Below are 6,000 nucleotides of genomic sequence, written 5' to 3'. Positions count from 1 at the left end.
GTAATTAGTGACAGAAACGAGGACACTACCTAAACCTAATACAGCTTACTAATCCAGATACAACATAACACACTCGCCTATATCTCCTTAACAAACCAACCTCAATAATCTAAATCAGAGTAATGATGTATAAATTACTGGGAAAAGGATGCAATGTGCTCGTCAAAGATACTGATCAAGTAAACAGGCCAAATCAAATTCACCAGCACCAGCACCATCAATCATCATCATCATTTTTCCCCACCTAAAAATGGGATTACGTCATGTAAATATAAACTGGGACCAATAAGCGGTGTAATATTTAGTTCCTCTGCTAGCACCAAAGGGGAACAACAACAACAACAACAACAACACCCTTAATTCACTGCTATTTCTAAACGGTATAGCTACAAGGTCACTAATCTCAAATAAAACAACGAATCACGGTCATAATACTGTACATACAAACTATGGCAAATCATTATCTATCTATATCTATCTATTTATTACCATTTTTATTATTTATTTATTGAAGTATGTTTTATCTATCGACTAATTTATTCATCAGCTTATTCATTTATATATTTATTCATTTATGCTTAGGGCATATCACAGTCACAATTTTATGATTTTATTAAATTAATGTTCCACGAACTGTTCAAATGGAAGAACTGTACCCACATATAACGTGGTAAACCTTCTGAATGAATAATACTTTCATATGTGGGAACAATTCTCTCAGAGTCACTGTAAGTCCAGTGGGTGAATCAATGTCACGCTATAATGGAGTCACGGTGCATGAAATGAGGCCAGGAAGCGGTGCAATACTTAGCCCCTCCGGTCGCAGCAAAAGGGGACATCCCCGGAGGCCCGCACCATTGTGTTCTCATGGCGGCTAAACAATTGCTGAGGGCCAGACTACAGCGGGTCGCAGCTCAATGGAATGATGACAGTGTGTGTGTGTGTATGTGTGTGCCGTGTGGCTGTACTTGTGTGTGTCGCCGCCTCAACATGGGAACATGAGTTGTGCCGCCTCGTTGATGGAGTGCATGCGAGGAACTGACAGAAGGTAACAATGAGAAGGGGAGACCAAGCCATGTGTGAGCGAAAGTCCGGAAAGAGATAGAGACGTCAACAATGTTAGCACATGAAGGCATTGTGTATAATATATATATATATATATATATATATATATATATATATATATATATATATATATATAATACATTGTGTGTGGGTGTGTGTGTGTGTGTGTGTGTGTGTAAAATGTATAGAGAAGGAGAGAATATTAGATGTCTGTCAAAATGTGTTTGAAAGTAAGTGCATAAACGAACGTGAGTGTATGTAAGAATGTACAGAGAATGAGTGTATCCATGAACGTGGATGTAAGAACGTGTAGAGGCAGAATGTTTTTAAGAACGTGTGTGTTTATCACAACGTGCGAAACTCTATACCTGTACTGTAAACTGCACATGAACATGGGTGTATGAGAGAATGTGTAGGGAATGAGTATATATAAAGGTGGGTGTATGTGAGAATGTGTTGAGAAGGAGATTATATGAAGGTGGGTGTACGTGAGAATGTGTAGGGAATGAGGATATAAGAAGGTGTCTAAGTGAGAATGTGCTGAGAATGAGAAGACAGGAGTAAGAGTGACAAGGAAGGCCAGAGGAAGTGCCACGAATGTTTTAAAATTGCCATTTCTACATCTCAAGCTTTACTTCAACCAACAAACAACAACTACCACAAAAAAAAAAAACTACCAACATCAACACCATTAATTAATAACATCAAATAATATAGACAACATTATTACCATCTCCAATAACCCTAAAACTCAATATCATTATCATCACTAACAATAACACCAAGAAAAAACACCATCATCATTAATAAAAACAGCAATCACACTACACACACTTTCATCATCATCACAGCTACTTCAAACTGCATCATCACCACCATCACCCTCAACAACAACAAAAAACAACATTCATCTGCAAAACACAATCCCCACAAAGGTACATCAACTCAACAATCATTCCAGCAATTACTGTATGTTCATCAACATACAAAAACCATCATAGTTTCCATCACACGAAAATCATTACGGCATCTCACAACCACTCCATCATCACTACAACCATCAAAATTTCCACCCATCCTCAACATCACCAAAACATCATGCACAACCATCATCATCACAGCTATCACGACCGTTAACAGTCAGGAAGAATTTAATGGTATTCGGTATTTTGAGGAATGACACAGATATAGCCCAGGGACCTGAAGACAGCCTGGGATATGAGATGGGACTAAAATATCAAAGGTGTTTAGGAATATGTGTGGAAGACGGGTATGAATGAAGACATAGTGGCGTCCACTGGGCCGACAGCTAAACTGGAAAAAGGTAAATCACACAGAAAAATGAAAAACAAAAGTGGCATCCTTTAAGTAAAACATGGTATTGCAAAGTGAAAGAAAATCAGCGTACATCAGTTAACATCCACCACCACCACCACCTTCATTACGTTCAATTCCACAACCTTAGCCTCAATTCTCCACATCACAACAACCACTGCCTTCTCGCCATCATAACTAATAACTACGACCATGGTCATCATCATCGCGCAAAACCATGTTAACACAGCCACCACACCAACGAGCACCACTTCATCACACCACTATCACCATCACCACCTTGACACCACACACTGGAACACAACACCACATTACCACACTACTTTACTACATCGCACCACACTACACCCCAACACCACCACCACATCACCATGCCATCATCACCTTTATTATCGAACCGCATTACACCAAACCACACCACCAGAGTGCCCCTCATGATGGCTTCTCCCTGTGCTCTCGTTTTCTCCCCAACCGGCCAAATAAAGGGAGCTCTTAGGGGGATACAGTGAGATAAGGAGTGAGGGAAAGAAAGAAGGAACGGAGAAAGACGGAATGGTGTAGGCTGAGACAGGAAGACGAGAAAGAAAGAAGAGGTGGAAAAGGCAGGAGGGATGAAAAAGAGGTATGGATGGAGACGAGGAAGTGTAATGTGGTTAGATAGGAAGGTAATGAGAAAAGAAAAGAATGAATGAGGATGGAGGAGAAGGAAAGACAGAAAATGAGGAAGGAGGAGATGGAAGGAAAGGAAATGAGAAAGGGCCGTAGAGAAGGAAGGAAGGAGAAAGGGGAAAGGTGGAGAAAGAGGGATGGAGAGAGTGAGACAGAGAAGGTTGGAAGGTAAGGGGGAGGTAAAAGGGGGGAGGGAAGGTTGGAAGGTAAGGGGGAGGTAAAAGGGGGGATGGGAAGGACGGAGGTAAAGAAAAACCGAAGGACAAGGGAAGGGAATGAGAGAGGGAGAGGAGGAAAGGAAGGAAAGGGGGATACGAAGAAGGAAGGAGGAAGAGAGATGATGAAACTTACAGTACCAGATGGAGTCAGGAAGAGGAGGGAAGGAAAGCTGGGTGGAGGGAGAGATGTGGAAAAGAAGGAGGGAGAAAGAGAATGAGGAAGGGAGCTCTTGTGGGGATAAAGGGAGATAATGTGCTCGCGGTGACGGAGAGAGGACAGTAGAGTTGAAGGGAAGGAGGGAGAGAGGGAGGAATAGTGAAAGGGAAGAGATGGAGCGTAGGAAGAAGGATGGGTAACAGGAGAGAGAGAGAGAGAGAGAGAGAGAGAGAGAGAGAGAGAGAGAGAGAGGGAAAGCAGAGGAAAGATAGAGGAATTTCCCACATTCAACCGCCAAAGAAAACATGTTTACAGCATTACTGATAATGCTTCACTGTGACATCCATTGTCACTGTCGCACTCACCATTTTCATCACCACCACCACTACCATCATCATCGTCATCATCATCATCGTCCTCGTCGTCAATATCTATCTATTGCCAGACGCCTTAATCCCCTAAGAAGTGGCCACAAGCAAATCGGCTCCATGTCACCCTGTCCCCCGTCATTTCACTCCACTGCTTCCAGCTCACAACCCCCTTCTCTCAAATCTTCATCATTATCATTATTACCATAATCATCATTGTCCTGGTTTAAAATCGTTTCTTATGGCACACGGGGAAAACTTGGGTACTTTATCGTATTTCTCGTTAATAAGGAGAGTATATTTAAAAAACATTGTATAAGTGGCTAAATGAAAGAATGAGGGTTGCCTTCAAAAGTATCCTTGGAATTTTAAGTGTTTAAAACAGATTGATAACTTATAAGATGTTAATAGTCACTGATGTGACGTATTAGGCAGAGGCTCAAGAAACAGCTTGACTCTAGAGACTTTGAAGGGTGTATATCTTTTAACTCGTGTCAGAATTCGAAATACGAAAGTCGAGACATAACTCTGGATTACGATGGAATTCCAAACTTCCTTGCGATTCATCTAAGTAAATACTGAGTGAGTTTGTACTTGGAGATGCAAGAATTTCACTGATTTTTTCGCGTGATACCACTTTATTGGTGCACTGCAAGCGACAGGAACGATAGCTTTACCAGATGTGAGAATATGTTATTAAAGAAGTGAGAACTTTTCAGATAATTATTTATATTCTTATATTTCTTAATGTCTAACAGGCAGTCAAACAGTTACATGATAGCAGTGACGTTGTTCTGTTTTATATACCGGTATATATATATATATATATATATATATATATAGTATTAAGCCTTGCTTGCAGATAATTATGATGACATAGTTTCTCATCACTTTTATATTTAGGCAAGTCAGAGCTGGTTGATGTACAAGTATCATGCCATTTCCTGAGTAAAGTCCGTTTTCTATGTGTCCCGAGTCTTCGGCTGTAAGATTATTTACGCAATTTTAACTCACTTTATCATCTTATGCTGGTTAAACTATTCAGTTGAGAGATGTCTTAGCAGTCTGAGGTGTACAAAGCTCACTTCACAGTGGGTGCTAGTAGTACGGTACATCGTTTCATTATGCCGCACCCTGTTGGTTCACATATAAAGACTCTGACACATACAATATAGCCGATACAACACTTCAACTTCCGCTAAACACACTTCTTCACATTCATACTTGCCCAACATAAGACAAAGATATTTCTGGCTATCACTCTCCCTCCGAGAAAAAGCTCAGGTCCTACAGTACGGTACAGCTTGTGCTGAGTGATGCAGATTAAAAAAAGAAAAAATGTCCTAACTGAGAGAAATCCTAACGGTAAAAGGGTATGAACAGGCAAATATATAAATTCCTGGAGGAATTAATAAAGGAGGGAGGAATGCAAAATAGAAAAAAAAAATCAAGTATGGTTTTAGATTCCAACAACATTCCGTTCCCAGAGAAAGGATAAGGGAGCCGTCGGGATGAAGAACGGAGGGACAAAGATGAAAAGAGGGGACACAAATGAAAAAAAAAAAAAAGGAAAGAGAGGGGAGACAGTGAAAGAGGGGTCAGTGCAGCGGGTCGGGACGGCAGGAAATGGGGTGAAGGGTGGGAGATGGGGTGAGGGGAGGAGGGGTGTGAGAGCGAGAGGTTGTGGAAACTGTATGAGTGAGAAAGTGTGTGTGTGTGTGTGTGTGTGTGTGTGTGTGTGTGTGTGTGTGTGTGTGTGTGTGTGTGTGTGTGTGTGTGTGTGTGTGTGTGTGTGTGTGTGTGTGTGTGTGTGTGTGTGTGTGTGTGTGTGTGTGTGTGTGTGTGTGTGTGTGTGTGTGTGTGTGTGTGTGTGTGTGTGTGTGTGAGAGAGAGAGAGAGAGAGAGAGAGGTGAGGGTGGGGGTGAGAATCATTAGGATGGAGAGAATGGTGGTGAGGGTGGGGGTAAGAATCATAAGGGCGGGGAGAAAGGTGGTGAGGGTGGAAGATACATGAAGATAACGGCGGGAAAAGGGATGATGATGAGGGGGAACGGTGATGAAAAGTGAGGAGGTGGGGAAGGGTGGAAATTACAGTCACGGGGTAAGGAAGGGTGAAGAGAGTGAGGAGAGGGGGGTAATGGGTAGAGAAGGGTGAGGAAGGGTGAGGGCAGAGAGGATGAGGGATGGG

Source organism: Coenobita brevimanus, chromosome 78 (genome assembly GCF_032717465.1).
Source record: "Coenobita brevimanus isolate Jiangsu-jjx chromosome 78, ASM3271746v2, whole genome shotgun sequence".
Taxonomy (NCBI): Eukaryota; Metazoa; Arthropoda; class Malacostraca; order Decapoda; family Coenobitidae; genus Coenobita; species Coenobita brevimanus.
The sequence above is the reverse complement of the archived record's forward strand: the minus strand, read 5'-3'. Positions refer to the sequence as shown.